Raw genomic sequence first — 15968 nt, 5'->3', positions numbered from 1 at the left:
GACAGTGCCAGTCCTCTCTCTTCTCCCAGAAGGCCCCAGGCTCCCCTGCAGATGGGGTGTCTGCCCTGGCCCCTCTCTGCCTGCTCTCCCAGGACTCCAGAGCCCAATTCACATCACCTGTGCCTGTCTGTGTGCGCACTTACCACTTGGCCAAACGGGGGAGCTGCACACGTGCGTGACTGGTCAGGTACGCAGCTGCTCAGGAACCTGGTGGGTGGAGAGTGCTGGCTGGGGGCTGGCAGAGGTGGAGGCGCATTTCTCTGCCACAACCATCTAGGGTTAAAACTTGCCTTTTCTCTCCCCCTCTGACGTGGACCCAAAGAGCCTGTCCTCTGATGCGGCTGGGCTGCCCTGAGCTAGAGCCAACACACGGCTAGGATTGGCCGGGCTCAGAGCCCGAGGGGCAGCCTACAACTCTCAGTCCAATGGCAGTGGTGGGGGGCAGCTAAGTTGACTGTAAGCCACCTGTGCGCCCCCTGATCCTGGGCTGCTCTGGGGCTGGAGGGGCCCCTGGTGGGAGTTAGACAACCTCTGGGTGCTGAGTTCCAGCAGCCTCAGTTACACTGCTGGATCCCCTCCCCAGCACTCCCATCTCCCCACCAGCCCTGCCTGCTGCCTGGCCTCTTTGCAAGGGATTCCATGGAGGAACTGCTGTGGATATAGGGTCCTTAGAGGGGCTCACATGAGACTCCCAAAATAACCACGCCCCTGCCATCCGACCTAGAGCTGTTGCTTTTTCCACACAGGCACTTGCTGCCATGTGGGACTAGAGTTTGGGCCCATGACCTCTCTGGGACGGAGAAGGGGCAGGCTCCCGCATGCTGGCTCTGAGAGGGCAGCATGCCGCCGAGTGTGAAAAATGCATTTGGAGCCCCAGCCGGCCCTGCAAAAAGCGTCGTTTTCCAAGCTTGGGTTTGTTGCAGCCGACAGATTCTGTGCATTGGGGTTATGACAAATGCCAGGTGAAGCACGGGAGACCTCAGTGGATGTTCCAGGGAGATGGCTGGGAACATGGGCTGGCCTGAATCGCTGGCCCAGCTGGCCAGGGATTTTGTTACAGAGGCAAGTGAGAGCCAGGTTGTGGCAAGCGTGGAGCTCAGACTGGAAACCTTGCTGCCCCAGCTGGCCCCAATCCTGCAAAAATCTAGTGGGGGTGACGCACATAATTCCCCAAAGAACCTTTGAAAATCCCCGGCTAAGGCCTCTTCTCCGCCCCTGCTCTGCTGCAGGGGGTGCCTGAGGCGAGGGCAGGACCGACTCCTGCACCCGGGCCAGGGCCAGTCCAGCTGCTGTTGAAGATGGGGGCGGGGGAACGGCTTGTGCCAGGGAGGTGCGAGGCCTGCGTGCAGCAATGTCCTGAGCACTGAGCCGGCAGGGGGCGGGGTTCATCCTTCATTGCTCTGAAGTGCATGGCATGGCCAGCGGCTGCCTGCTAACACCCTGGAAAGGAAATGGCTTCCTCGGGTTTTGGCCAGCCACAGGGAACTGATGCTGGAGCTGAGCTCCCTTGCTTGCTTCCTGCTCCCGCTGTGAGAGGATTTAACCCTGCAATGGCTGAATTAAAAGGGACGAGGAGCTTGTGGCAAACCAGGAATAACTTGCCTCAGTTAGACTAGGCAGCCAGGCCTTGGTCAAGCCCCGAGGACTCGGCTCACTCCTCTGCTGCTAGCGTCTGGATTAGAGAAGGCTGCGAGTCTCCTTTATAGCCCACAAGGGAGTGCTGCAAGGTCAATGCTGCAGGGCAGCCTAGCGGACAGAGCACTGCACTGGGACTCAGGGAGCTTGGCTCTGACCTGGGCAAGTCGTTTTCCCTGCTCTGGGCCCAGTTTCCCCTTCTGTGAGATGGGGAGGTGGCCAGGTGCCCGGTTTACAAGTCCGCTAGCAAAGGGGAACTTTTTCCAAAGTTCGGTAACTGCAGGTGAGGGGGAGGTGCCGGGTCATTGCCCAGGCCAGCCCCTCCTCAGCCTGGGTTGCCTCTTACTTGCTCTAGGCGGCTGGAGCTCCCAGCCCCGGCTCTGCATCCACCCGGATTAATTGGCTCTGTTAACACTGGTTCTCCACTTGCGAGGAAACTCCCCGCTCTCCAGGTGTCAGTATATAATGCCTGCATCTGTAACTTTCACTCCATGCATCTGAAGAAGTGGGTTTTTTTACCCACGAAAGCTTATGCCCAAATAAATCTGTTAGTCTTTAAGGTGCCACCGGATTCTTCGTTGTTTTTGTGGATACAAACAAGCTACCCCAATACCTGACAGATGGGCCTGGGGCTGTGCTGAGTGGGACTTGATGGTTCTCTCCTATTCACCGCGGTTGCTCTGAAGTTCACTCCTGTCTCAGTGAGAGGTGCCTCATTCCCAGCTAGACCGCAGCACGCGCCGTTGCCAGGAACTGTCACTGGGAAGCGGGGGATAAACAAGGCGGAGAGGGACCCTCGGCCGCACAGATGCATCCAGTAAGTGCAACAAAGGGCTCAGCTTTTTCCTCTTGCCCTTAGCATCTGTCAAAACAAACGGGGCTGAGCCAGGGACTCGGGACACGCTGGTTTCCTTTGCTCTGCACCATTCCAAGGTCATAAAGCCCGTGAGCCACCCAGCTTCCCAGCCCAGCCCAGCCCAGCCCCTTTGGCCTTTGCGCACATTTGCTTTTTCTCTTTATCGGAGGCTGTTTTTCTGCCCGATGCCGGGGAGCTGGCTGCAGTAGACCCAAGAGACATGCAGCTCACATGGGCATCCCCGAGGCCGGGTGGACCCCCTTGGTGAGCTAATTACCATAGATAATACTAGCTCCACCCCCAAACACTATGTATCCCCTACACACACACACTGAGATAGCACTAGCTATCTATAGAGGTACATGGTGTTTAGGGATGGAGCAAGTGCTATTCTGTATATGTGTGATGGGTACATAGCACTAGCTCCGCCCCCTAATTACTATCTCTAGTGCGGATATCTGGTGATTGGGGCGGAGCCGGAGCTCTGTCTGGCGGGTAGATGGCGAGAGGTGCGGAGCCGGAGCTCTGTCTGGCGGGTAGATGGCGAGAGGTGCGGAGCCGGAGCTCTGTCTGGCGGGTAGATGGCGAGAGGGGCGGAGCCGGAGCTCTGTCTGGCGGGTAGATGGCGAGAGGGGCGGAGCCGGAGCTCTGTCTGGCGGGTAGATGGCAAGAGGGGCGGAGCCGGAGCTCTCTCTGTATACATGTTATGGGGTTACATCACAACGTGGGGTGATATAAAGACATCCACCTGTCAGAGTGTGGGCTGGCTGCATTAATCACACATGGCAAAACTGTTAGAGAGTTACTCAGGTCATCCCATGGAAGCTGAAATCTCTTCCAGCCCCACTGCATAGGATCTGGAATTCCCTGCATGCGACAGACCCACTCATGGAGGCATGTTTTGGGGTCTCTGGGAGGAGTTCTTGTACATCTCTGCCTGCAAAGTCCAGTGCCTTGGTTTCCAGGAGTCCAACTGCACAGGGCTCGGAAGGAGCCAGGCAAACGTACGTCCACACTGCAAAACCCCGTGGCAGCGAGTCACAGAGCCCAAGTCTACCGCCTGGGGCATGCGCAACAGTGCTAATGGCTCTGCTCCGTATCCATTCCCAGTCGGGCGCTGGAAGCTAGGGAGGCGGGTGGGTTTCAGAGCCCAGGCTCCAGCCCTAGCAGCAACAGCTGCACGGGTATTTTTAGCACCGTAGACCCGGGTTCTGACACTTGCTGCTACAGGACTTGGTTGGCTGTGTAGACATACTCTTAGAGGTTTTCTGTGCACAGAAATGCCCATGGTGTAAGGTCTGATGTCTCAGCCATCTCCAGGGCTAGGCCCCACTCCTGAGTATCCCTTGGGGGTCTGAGCACAGTACACTACCCCACTGCAAATGCACCAGGCCCAGCTGCAGAGGGTGAACCGCCCTGGGGTGATCACTGGTGGGATCTGGAAAGCCAGGGCACCGTTTGCTTGGGAGGGGGCTTTGGCAGGAACAAGACACGGGGCTATAGCTTTTGCTACGTGGAGGGAGCCTTCCGAAAGGGTTCGTTCTGCCTCCCTGTACTGATGATGGCACGCCTTCCACAGCAGGGGAGGCTCAATGTCCCTGGCTCTCCAAACATGTTCCCCAGACAGCCCCTTTCCACAGTCAGGGTCCAGCGCATCCCCCAACAGGCTAGCACTTGGCCACGGTATCTGCTTTTCCCCTTACTCATCTTCCGGGCGTTTGTTCTGATTATCTCTTCCTTTCCTCCTCCGCCTGCTGTTTCCTGTGCTGCTTACTTGCATCCTTCCAATGTGTGTGTTTGTCTTATCTCCTCCGCCCTGGCTGGGCTCTGGGTTGGTTCACAGCATAGCAGTGTTTTTCCCAGGAATTGAAATTATGGGGGCGTGTTCGAATTTATAGGGTGGTGGTCTGGGCCGATGGGGGTGAGACCGTGAGGATGAAGGGGGGGCTGTGTGGCACCATAGTAAAAACTGATAAAATGTTTCATGGCTGTTTTATGAGATTTAACACATTATAAAATCATCACACAAATTAAAAGTTGGCTACTCAAGCCTTCCATGGAGCACTACGTCTACATCCATTTTGGTTTCTTGTTATAATTTTGCACAACTCTGTTAATGAACTTCTTGAATGCAGTGCGTTCATCTTTGGTGTCTTCTCGTGTGGGTCCAGTACTTCCATTCCTTCAATTGATATGCTCATTAGTTCATTCACATGATCAGGCAAAAGGCGACTTCTTTCAGAATACAAAATCCTATTCAATGAGGAAAAAGAACGCTCAACTGTAGCTGTTGTGACTGGGAGTTGAAAGAGATGAATTCCTACTTCTTTCATCCCAGGAAACGTAGCACAAAGATCAGGTTGAGCCACTAGTGATGATAAAAAAGAAGTTGAAGTCAAATCTTCATTCATTCATCGTATGATATTCCACTCTGTGTTCAAATTCTGTGTTCTGTCCTGATCACATGGCCAGGGCTGGCTTTAAGCCGATTCGTCCGATTCCCCGGAATGGGGCCCCGTGCCTAAGAGGGCCCCGCAACGTCCGGGGCTGCCGGTGGAGCGGAAAAAAAAAAAAAGCCGCGTCCTGCTTCTCCCCCCTCCCTCCAGCGCTTGCACCGCCGTACAGCTGATCAGCACACGCCTGGGAGGGAGGGGTGAGGAGGAGGAATGCGGTGTGCTTGGGGAAGACGCGGGGCCAGGGCGGGGATTTGGGGAGGGATCCAACGGGGCAGAGAGGGGGCGGAGTTGGGGCGGGGGGGGTGCGAGACAATTTGCGTCCCGGCGTGGGGCCCCACACCTGCTAAAGCCGGCCCTGTATGTGGCAGCCCCATTGCTGGTAGTGCTGCTCTCCACTCAACTGTCAGTGTTTTGACAGGGATCTGTAAAAGCTAGTTAGAGGTTGAGTAGAATCTAGAACTTGCTGTTGTAGATTTGTAAGAATCAAGTCTGTACTTTTTCAGCTGGCTTAACAAACACTTCTTGTCCTCTTCACTTAAGGAATCAATATAAATACCTTCATTAGTCAACTTCTGGACTGAAGTCTTTGCTTCTTCCAGTACATTTTCAGAGGATAGCTCTCTGATCCAAATGTAGCTTCTATTGCTGGACAAAGATCTACTACTCTTGTAGCAGATGCCTGGATGGCCTTGTTTAATGACCCAAGTGGTTTCAACAGTAGACTTACGAGATAGAGAATGGCAATAGTCTTCTCTGAACGCAGTAGCAAAAGTAATCCACCAGCCTCACTACTTAGATCCATCCCATCTTGGTAGATACTTTCCAAAGCCAGTAATAACGGCTGGAGTAATTTTAAGACAACAGCCAAGGATCGCTCATAGGAAAGCCAGCAGGTTTTCCCAGTTGGACTAATATGAACTTCAGCCCCAGTGTATCTTCTATATTTTCCAAGATATTCAGTCTTTTTGGACTCTTGCTGAAAAAAGAATATAGTGAAGACATTAAATTTATAGCTTTTTAAATGCCTTTTGAAGAGTCTGCAGCTTGTACTAGGACTAGCTGGAGTAGATGGCCTCTGTAGTGTGTATAGCAGAGGTTAGGGTTGCACTTTTCTCTGAGCAAAGCTTGTACTTCACCATGTCTTCCAGAGAAGTTTGCAGCTCCATCAAATGCACAAGCAGCCATCTGTTTGGGGTCCAATTGACAAGCATTTAACTCTTCTGAGATGTGGGTTGTCACAGATGCAGCCGATGTGTCTTCTATAACTTGAACATCTAGAAATACATCTACTGGCCCACCATGGACATCAAGATAACATACACAGTGTCTTAATATTTGATGCTCATTTGTATCGGTGCATTCATCAGCCATGTATGCAAATTTTTTGAATGTGGTGAGAGAGTTCTTCACTTTTTCAACTGTTGAGTCTTTCACTGTTGCACCACATGCTTCTAACCAGTCAGCTGAGTTTCTTGCAGAAAGATAGTGAGCATTTGCCGGTCCACCAGTGTTCAACTTCAGGATGAACAAATTACAATGCACTTAACATTGGCCTCAAGTTTGTAGTGTGTGGTTTCTCTTGCTTAAAAAGAAAGTACAATGCCACAGCCATGTTTGTTCACATGAACTGTGTTGTATCTCCAGCATTCTTAACAGCCTCATTGAGTACTTCTAAAATTGGCTTTGAAAGTGGGCTTATAAGGCTTTCTGCATGTCGATGCTCTCCAGAGACATGGTGTTTTGCAGCCTTTTCACTTAGTTTGTCAGCATTGGCTTTGCTAATCGGTCTGGCAAACCAAGCTCCTCCACTTTTACCAGTTATAGCATTGGGAAGCTTTCCTTCTTCGTAAGCTTTTTTGCAAGAGGTGCACCAGTAGCCATCTTTTGTAACTTCAATAAAAGGGAACACTTTGACCGACAAACATCAGGAACTGCCTTTAGCGTTTGGAGACTCTGTTTCTTCAGTAAGTAGCTGTATTTGTGCTTTGGGACGGTCAGATGTAGATACACCACTTGAACCTTCAGATGACACGTTGATATGTTCTTGGTGTGTTCTTCACCTTGGTTGGTTTTTGAGGCCTTTGAGTGGAAAAATTGTTGCATTGATTTTTGTCTTTTCATTTTCACTTTGACCTGCAACATATAAAAGAGATATGAATAAATTAAATGTTTTGTTAGGATAATGCAAATTTAACATAAGGATAATGCAAATTACACCAAAACACATAACAGTTCTAGATTTCTAAAACAAATATAATTAAAAAAAAATATTTAAATTGACTTTTGAAAAGTAAGCCATCATGGGATAAGAGGGAAGGTCCTCTCATGGATCAGTAACTGGTTAAAAGATGGGAAACAAAGGGTAGGAATAAATTATCAGTTTTCAAATGGAGAGAGATAAATAGCGGTATCCCTGAGGGGTCGGTACTGGGACCATTACAGTTCAACATATTCATAAATTATCTAGAAAAATGGGTAAACAGTGAGGTGCAGATGATACAAAACAATTCAAGATAGTTAAGTCCAAAGCTGACTGCAAAGTTACAAAGGGATCTCACCAAACTGGGTGACTGAGCAACAAAATGACAGATGAAATTCAATGTTGATAAATTCAAAGTAATGCACATTGGAAAACATAATCTCAACTATACATACAAAATGATGGGGTCTAAATTAGCTGTTACCACTCAAGAAAGAGATGTTGGAGTCATTGTGGATAGTTCTCTGAAAACATCCATGCAATGTGCAGCGGCTGTCAAAAAGGGAACAGAATGTTAAGAACCATTAGGAAAGGAATAGATAACAAGACAGAAGATATCATAGAGCCACTATCAATCCATGGTACACCACATCTTGAATACTGCGTGCAGATCTGGTCACCCCATTGCAAAAAAAAAGATATATTGGAATTGGAAAAGGTACAGGGATGGGCAACTAAAATGATTAGGGGTCTGAAACAGGAGGAGAGATTAATAAAACTGGGACTTTTCAGCTTGGAAAAGAGATGACTAAGGGGGGCTATGATAGAGGTCTATAAAAGCTTGACTGGTGTGAAGAAAGTGAATAAGGAAATGTTATTTACTCCTTCACATAACACAAGAACTAGCGGTCACCCAATGAAATTAATAGGCAGCAGGTTTTAAAAAAACAAAAGGAAGTACTTCTTCACACAACATAAAATCAACCCATGGAACTCATTGCCGGGGATGCTGTGAGGGCCAAAACTATAACAGGATTAAAAAAGAACTAGCTAAGTTCATAGAAGTTAGGTCCATCAGTGGCTATTAGCCAGGATGCTCTGAGTGTTCCTAGCCTGTTTGCCAGAAGCTGGGAATGGGTGACGGGATGGATCACTTGATGATTCCCTGTTCTGTTCATTCCCTCTGGGGCACCTGGCATTGGCCACTGTCAGAAGACAGGATACTGGGCTAGAAGAACCTTTGATATGACCCAGTACGGCCATTCTTGTGTAAAAAATGAATTATAATAATAAAAATGTTCAATACAGAAACTCCCCAACATAATGACCTCTCAAGAGAGCAACAATGTGAGACAACAACCTTGGCAAATAATGTCTTTTAAAAATCTTGGCCTACTATATAAGTTTCCATTCCCAGTCACAAATCTAGCATTCTGGAGCAAAGTCACTAAAATATAGTCCAACAAACAAAATGTTCATTTAATGTGCCCCTCCACCACACCCCACTCACCGGCGTTGTCCTTGATCAGTGGAGACTCAGAGTTCAGAGGTGCTTTCATGTGAGTTCACCTCCCAGGTGGGGGGCAAGAAGGCACCTTGCTCATTCCTCCAGCTGCTCACCCCTCACTCTGGCCACTGTTGTTCATTGTGCCACCGTTCATTCCATCACTCTGTTGCCAATGGCCCTGCGCAGTCACCTTCTGCTCCACCTGCCACTGTGACCTCTGTGAATTGGTTTCTTGAGGTTCCACCAGCTCTCAGTGATTTCAGCTGAGCTCTTAGTGGGGGAACCTCGCTGCTAGTGCAGGCTGGGCTGTCTCTTCCACAGAAACACTGTCCCAAGGCAGGTCTAAGCACTTAGACCTGATTATCAGTGAGTTCAGCTGTAGTGGTCACTTAACAAAACAAAAGACTATGGAACCTAATCAGCTCTGTCTTTAAACAGTGGAGAGGGGCAGGTCAAATAGTACTTATGACTCAGGCAGACCATCAAGCGAAACACCTGTTCCCACCCTCTCTCTTGATGCCCTCAATCAGCACAGGCTAAGTACAGTTCTACTGCCCCTTACTCATACAGTAAGAACAACATTTCATTACTCCAGCATTCAAGGGATTTGTAACCCAACCCCAGCCAAAATCTATCACTTGGGCAACACAGCTCTGTTTGCTGGATACGTAGGTAGATTAGGTGTGAATGTAAAGACAATCTGGTCCTGAAGCCTTTCTCCCCAGCCCCCCAGCTCATCACTAGCTGTCAGGGAGAGCTCATTTCGATCTTGCTTACAAATCATCATTTGAAATTATTAGGTTGGCCAACATCACCGAAATGACTGCACCAACATTGTCATAAAAACAACAGCTGTATAAGGAAGCTAGTCTATGTTCATACTTTTCAAATCTATTATTTTTTTTTAGATACACATAATTTTTCATACACTGTATATGCTTGTAAAGTGTGTATTAATGTTTCAATTTCAATTCAAATGTCCAAACAAACACTAAATTGGCAACACTGCATGTAACTAGTTCACAAAATTGGGGGCGAGGGTTTTGGGGAAATTTGGGGGGGAGCGTACCCCCCCCGGGGGGGGATCTAGGGAAATTCCTGCAGCATAGTACTCTCTGTCTCCTCTGTACAATGGCCTGATGGGTGGGGGGGGGCATGAGAACTGTCACCCACTAACTCCAGATCAGTTGTGCTCCGGTTCCCAGTGCATAGCCCAATGTCTTGCCTGACGGAAGTGTGGACAGGGGCAGGAGCAGAGCAGAGGGCACATTCCACCTGCCGCAGAGCAGTGAGCTGCTGAGCTGTTCTCCCGTCTCTAACTACGAGGGGTAACATTTGCAGAAGTGGCTGCCTAACTGTACACTCGCATTCAGGCATCTAATAGGCAACCTGATTATCCGAGAAGCCGGGCGCCTGGCCGTGCCCGTTGGCTTGTGGGTGCTCAGCCCCCTCTGGCAGTCGGGCCCAGAATGTTTCACACAGAATCATGGCCACTTTGAAAACGTTGGTTTCAAAGCAGCGCCCGGTGTGAGAACAAGATTAAAGGCACAGCACCGGGCTCCATTCATTCAGTGCCCAAGGAAAGCGCAAGCAGGATGTTTGCTATGGGATGCTCTGTCATGAATGGGAACTGATTCCGAAGAAGTAGCCTACAGTGACTTTCTCCTGCTTGGCTCTCCCCACATCACAGGAGCAGCTGTGGTCTCGCAGACTGAGCCACTGTGTGGGTGGTTTGGAGAGCAATGTTCTAGTCACTGCAGTGCTGTGTGATGTCCCGTCCCATGCTGTGTAACGTGGGGCCTGTGAATGGAAAGCTCTCCATGGGTCGCTGCACCATGCCTGCAGCCCCAGGGCGGTTCAGAGCAGGTAGTTTTGCCTGGTTGAAGGCATTTGCACCAGAGCAGTGTGTCGGGGAGGGATTTGCTCACCATGGATCGGCAGTAGCCAGACTACTTGAGATATCCCTGCTCCTCTGGGGTTCATAGAATCAGAGAATATCAGGGTTGGAAGCGACCTCAGGAGGTCATCTAGTCCAACCCCCTGCTCACAGCAGAACCAATCTACAGTTAGATTTTTGCCCCAAATCTCTAAATGGCCCCCTCAAGGATTGAACTCACAACCCTGGGTTTAGCAGGCCAATGCTCAAATCACTGAGCACAGCCTGGCCCAGATTTGTTCTGAGAGGAGCCTGGGCAAGTGCTCCAGTGAGGGGCAAACCCCCCAGGGTGAGGTCAGCCTGGAAAGCCACTGGGAAGTTTAGCTCCTTCTGAGAATGCCTCAAAACACGTGAAAGGTTTTCTTTTCATCCCCACGCCCGCCCATGAGCCACCCACCCACCGGCTCCTTGAGACACAGGACAGGAGCCAGTGCAGTGCACGGAAGACGTGCTTTGAAATCTTATGAACATGGCAGCTTCTGGTCCCAACTTTATCAGCTACAGGCAGGGCCTTCCTGGGGCATTTCTAATCCGAAGTGTGGTTCAGATCAGAGAGTTGTCCAGCCCATAATGTGCACATCTGGACTGAGGACAACTCCCCAGAAAATTAAAATGTTTGCCGTTGTGGATGGCAATTCCATGTCCCGTGGAGCAGAGATGAAAGAGAGGCCGGTATGTTTATGGTAGTCCTGCTGTTCTAGCTGAGATCTTGAAGAGGCTCAGAATATAACAAGAGAAAACACATGGAAATACTCTGACCTTTTCCCACACACTGCTGGGCTCTGAAATGACAGGGAGCTCAGAAGAAGGCCTGGAAGTCATTGTGAATAGGGCTTGCTGAAGATGTCTGCCTGGTACACAGCCTTAGCTAAACACTCAGAGGATACACAATGGGCAGGGGGGAGAACAGTGACCTGATCCTGAACCGTGGGACGCGTCCTGAGAAAGAGGCAAGGCTGAAAAGCTCCAGCATAGCAAGAACGCTGGTTGCAAGGGGTTGGTCATCGGGGGGAAGACTAGGAGTCAGGAGACCTGGATTCTACTCCAGGCTCTGCCATGGATCCGCTGTGGGAGCTTGGCAGGTCTTTTCCCTGGTTGTTGCCTCGGGTTCCCCAGCTGTGCATTGGGGAAGTTCTACAATTCATGATTGTCACTAAAGCATGTTAGGGGGGAGTGACAAGGAACAGGGTGTGAACGGCTTCCTCCCCCACGGCCAGGCTGGCCCCGCAGGGTCCCCAGAAACAGACTCTCCCCCGTGGCCAGGCCGGCCCCGCAGGGCCCCCAGGAACAGACTCTCCCCCGTGGCCAGGCCGGCCCCGCAGGGCCCCCAGGAGTAGCAAGTAGCAGACATGTCTCTTAGCCGGGTCGGTGGCTCTGACTGAGACACGCGGGGAGCTGGTGAGCGGAGACAGGAGCCATTTCTACCGAGTCACTTCTCAAGGTAGAACTGCACTTTACTGAAGCTGGAGGCCCAGCCCTGGCCTCCATTTAAAGCCCCTCTGTTAACTCATGGACCTGAGCGTCTTAGCAGGAGGCCAGGGGATTGCCTGGGGTGGCTGGGTGAGTCTGCTTTGCTCCTGTTCTCCAGGAGGTCGGAGGGGTGACTCTACAGCTGGGGAGGGTTTGCAGAGCCTTGCAGGGACCAGCCAAAGGGGAGGGGGAGGGAGAAAGGACGGTGCTGGCCCTTTAACGTGGGGCGGCTGAAGCTGCTCTGTGGGAGGTGGAGCAGCTAATGGGAGGCAGGACCTAAGTGTCCCCAGCGTAAGGCAGCTCTTCAAGCAGCCCAGGCTGGCCGGGGAGGGGGTGGCTCCGGCAGCTGCGGGCTGGCCGGGGAAGGAGCGGCAGGGAGCAAGGCAGCTGCTCGGAGCTGCCTGAGTGTTGGAAGAAGTTCATGTCCAGCCCCTGGGATCGGTGAGTCCGTCCGTGGTCCCAGCAGGTCCCAGTGACTAAGGCACCGAGACTCCGGGCAACGCCGTGGTTGGTGCAATTCGAAGTGGCTGCGGTGGTGCGACTCCTGATTTGGGAGTCCCCTGGTCGCTTGGACACCAGCCGAGCTTTTCCCGGGGGCACGACCCTTTGCAGCCAGGGCCCGGTGAGCACCCGGCGGCTTCAGCCTGCCGCCTGCGCCGCTCTCTCCCCGGGGCTGGCTGGGGGCTGCTCCAGGCAGCGGACGGGTTTCCCAGCTCCCGCTAGGGGCTCTCCCAGGAAGGCGCCGTCTTGTCCTCAGCCGGGCTGCTCGGCCGCCGCGGGACGCTGGGGAGCAGGACCGGGCCCGCTGCCCGCTGCTGCACGGGGGCTCCGGGTGCCCGGGCCGGGCGCTGCCCCCTGCTGCACGGGGGCTCCGGGTGCCCGGGCCGGGCGCTGCCCGCTGCTGCACGGGGGCTCCGGGTGCCCGGGCCGGGCCGGGCGCTGCTGCACGTGCTGTCCACAGCGGCCCCCGACGGTGAGTGGGGACCGCAGCTGATGTGCCGGAGGCTTCCTCCCGCCTCGCCTCGGGGGCAGCGGGCCGGGCCGGGTCATGCGGTCACGGCCAGGCCCCACGGCCAGGCCCTACGGCCCTGTGCACTGCGCTGTCACTGGGTCTGGTGGCCCCTTAAAGACTAACAGATTTATTGGGCATCAGCTTTCGTGAGTAAAAACCTCACTTCTTCGGATGCATCCGAAGGGTTTTACCCATGAAAGCTGATGCCCAATAAATCTGTTAGACTTTAAGGTGCCCCCGGACTCCTGGTTGTTTTTGTAGATCCAGACTAACACAGCTACCCCGATCCTTGTGCTGTCATTGTTCACGAGAGGAAGTCACTTGGCAACTAGAGAATTCCCCACTCGGCCGGAGGTTAACCCCGCACTGCCCGGCTGCCCACGTGGGGCTCCCCTGGGCGCGTTGGTCCCGGGAAGGGGATGGTGCAATACAGGCAGCGGCCTGCACTCGAGGGACTTAAGTGGCCCATGAGAGAAGTGGCTCTGAGCAGAGGCCACCCGGGCATCGCCTCCCCCTGCCAGCTGCTGCAGGTCTCCCCTGCAGAGCTGTTCCGAAGAGGTGTCGGGGCCAGGGCCATGTGGGGAACGGGCTCCAACCCCCCCGCCCCGCCTCTTAAAGGCACCCTGCAGCCCTCGGCCCGGAAAGCACCTGCAAAGGGAAACAAGGGGGCTCTTGCCTTTCCCGGCGGGGTGGGCACAGGCGGCTGGGAAGAGTTTATATGCTTCTTTTTTCCCTGCTTCTTTGTTGCATTAGCCATTCGGGTCTCGTCTCCTCTGCTGATCCTGGAGGACTCTGGAGGCCTGGAACGATTAGGACATCCCAGACCCCCAGAGGTGACCCCTAACTGCGCGGGGAAGCGTTTCTTAGCCAGACGATTTCAAACGCCCGGATTGCTTTGTTTACACCGATTAAACAGCGGAGAGAAAAGCTCTCCTTGGAGGGGAACTGCAACACTCTGGCCCCTTCTGTTCAGGGCTCAGAAAGTTCTCAAATAACTGGGCCCTCGGGGAAAACCTCCAGCAACTCCAGGACAGATTTCACCTTCCTGATGCTTCTTGGATAAACCACAAACGAGAAAAATTGCATTTTGGAAGAGTCCCTTCAGGTGCCTTTGCCCGCCAGAGAAAAGCGAACCAGTGACAAGCTGGACTGGTTTCCCTTAGCAGCCCCTGGACAATTCCAACCTTTCCTGTCCCTGCTGGCGTACGCACCCTCTCGTCCATGCTGGGGCCGTAAGAGCAAGCAACTCGTGCCGGGCTCCTCCGAGCTGCCTTTCGTCAGCATCGGATTCTGCTTAATTGAGGCCAGGGACGCAGCTTCTGGATAAACAGGTACGTTAGAGGAACAGTTGTCTTAGGGTCCCTCAGCACCCTGGCCATCCTCTCTCTAGTCCATGCACCAGCTGCTCACACCCACGGGGGTCAGCATTTCAGGGGCAGCCGGGGTCGGGAGAGAGGGTTCAGTGGAGTTGCTCACGTGCTAGAGGTGCCCTCAGTCCTCCTATGGGCATTGGAGAGAGGGGCTGGGTAGATGCCCAGGGGCGGGATCTCGGGTAGAGGAGGAGCGTATGCATTCCTGCCCCTCCTTTCAAGAGGTGGGAAGGGATGAAGAGTTTGGTGGATAAAGGGCTGGCGGAGGGGAGCTGGCTGTGGCAGGATCTGTGGGGTGGATGGTGAAGGAGGGTGAGGAGGCTGCGAGGAAGGACCCAGCACACAAGGCGAGAGGTGGGGACTGGGAAGGCCCAGCTGGGAATGCAGGGCTGAGGAGGGCAGCTGCGGGGCTGGCGGTGTCTGAGTGCGGCTGGCGTGTACCTTCACCCATCTGCTTGGGGGAGTGAGGGAACGTCCCCCCCCCCCTCCACTGCCCAGTGCTGGATGGGTGAGGGTCCTGCCGGGGGAGCAGCTGCAGGATCTTCTAGCCAGTTGCGGTGTCAGGGATGGGGTAGGGAGCTGTTTCCCCAGCCTGAGCCCTGCTGTCCTGGTGCTGCCAGCTCCCGGCCGCTCCCTGCCGCTGGGGCGAAGCCTGGCACAGCAAAGCCAAGGACACTTGGGCTGGAGGCTTCTTTCCATCACTCGGAGGGCAGCTTGCACTTGAGCAGGATCTGCCACACCAGCTCCCTGCTGGACCTGCCCTCGCGATTCACTGCTCCCCGAAGTCCTGTGTACAAACCCTCGACCCCCTGCAGCCGTGGCCTGGCCCCGTGTGGAGCTCCGAGACTGCGCTTACACCAAAGCAAATGTGCTGCCCCACCTGCCGGGGAGGTCATGACCCTTCCCAGGATGAAGGGTCGTTCTCCCCACTCAAGCTGGCTGCCTCGTCAGCTGAGGGACACCAATGGTACGTGAGTCTGGTTTGAGTCGCCCCCTAGGCATGCTATGGGGCCTGCACCCCAGGCAGTGGGGCAGCGAGAGCGGGCTCTGCCCGGGCTCGGCCAGCCAATGGCTGAAAACCCGCCTGGCTCATGGCTGCTGCTTTGTCAAGCCATGAGGACCCTCTCCCCTGTGCCAGGCAGTTTTCTTCCAACTGCCAGAGCCTCTAGCCTGGTGCTTCCTTGGCTGTGTTAGTGTTGGCCGAGACTTGAAATACTCCTCGGGAAGGCGCCTGTGGCTTCGGTTCGCATCCTGAGTAGCTTCGTCTGCATGTCGTGTGAGCGTCCAGCGAAGGCCAGTCGAGTGAGTCACTCCAGGGCTTGTGGCCACCCCAAGGGCACCCCACCCACCATGCTGGGCTCCTCTCTGAAAACTCTCCACACCTTCCTCCATACCCATTGTGCCCTCCGGGGCTCCCTGCTCTCGGAGGGCTGCAGAAGAAGAGGGTCTGTGTTTGCAGCCTTTCCTGGGTAACCCAGAGACCTCGACTTGGGTCTCCCCTCTCGGTGGTATCTGATGTGCGCCCC

General features: G+C 53.5%; 1 protein-coding gene across 1 annotated transcript in view; it reads left to right on the top strand.

Annotated features, from left to right (window-relative positions):
* Positions 1-12341: 12341 nt before the first annotated feature.
* The window catches only part of RIPOR1 (RHO family interacting cell polarization regulator 1), a 113807-nt gene continuing 110180 nt past the window's right edge, over positions 12342-15968 (top strand). Inside the window, exons 1-2 of the mRNA XM_065567793.1 lie at positions 12342-12501; positions 13826-14403. The gene's annotated coding sequence lies outside the window, so the exon portion shown is untranslated. The remainder of the gene's footprint in view (positions 12502-13825; positions 14404-15968) is intronic.

Source organism: Chrysemys picta, chromosome 14 (assembly GCF_011386835.1).
Source record: "Chrysemys picta bellii isolate R12L10 chromosome 14, ASM1138683v2, whole genome shotgun sequence".
Classification (NCBI taxonomy): Eukaryota; Metazoa; Chordata; order Testudines; family Emydidae; genus Chrysemys; species Chrysemys picta.
This window is presented reverse-complemented; position numbering and strand designations above follow the sequence as displayed.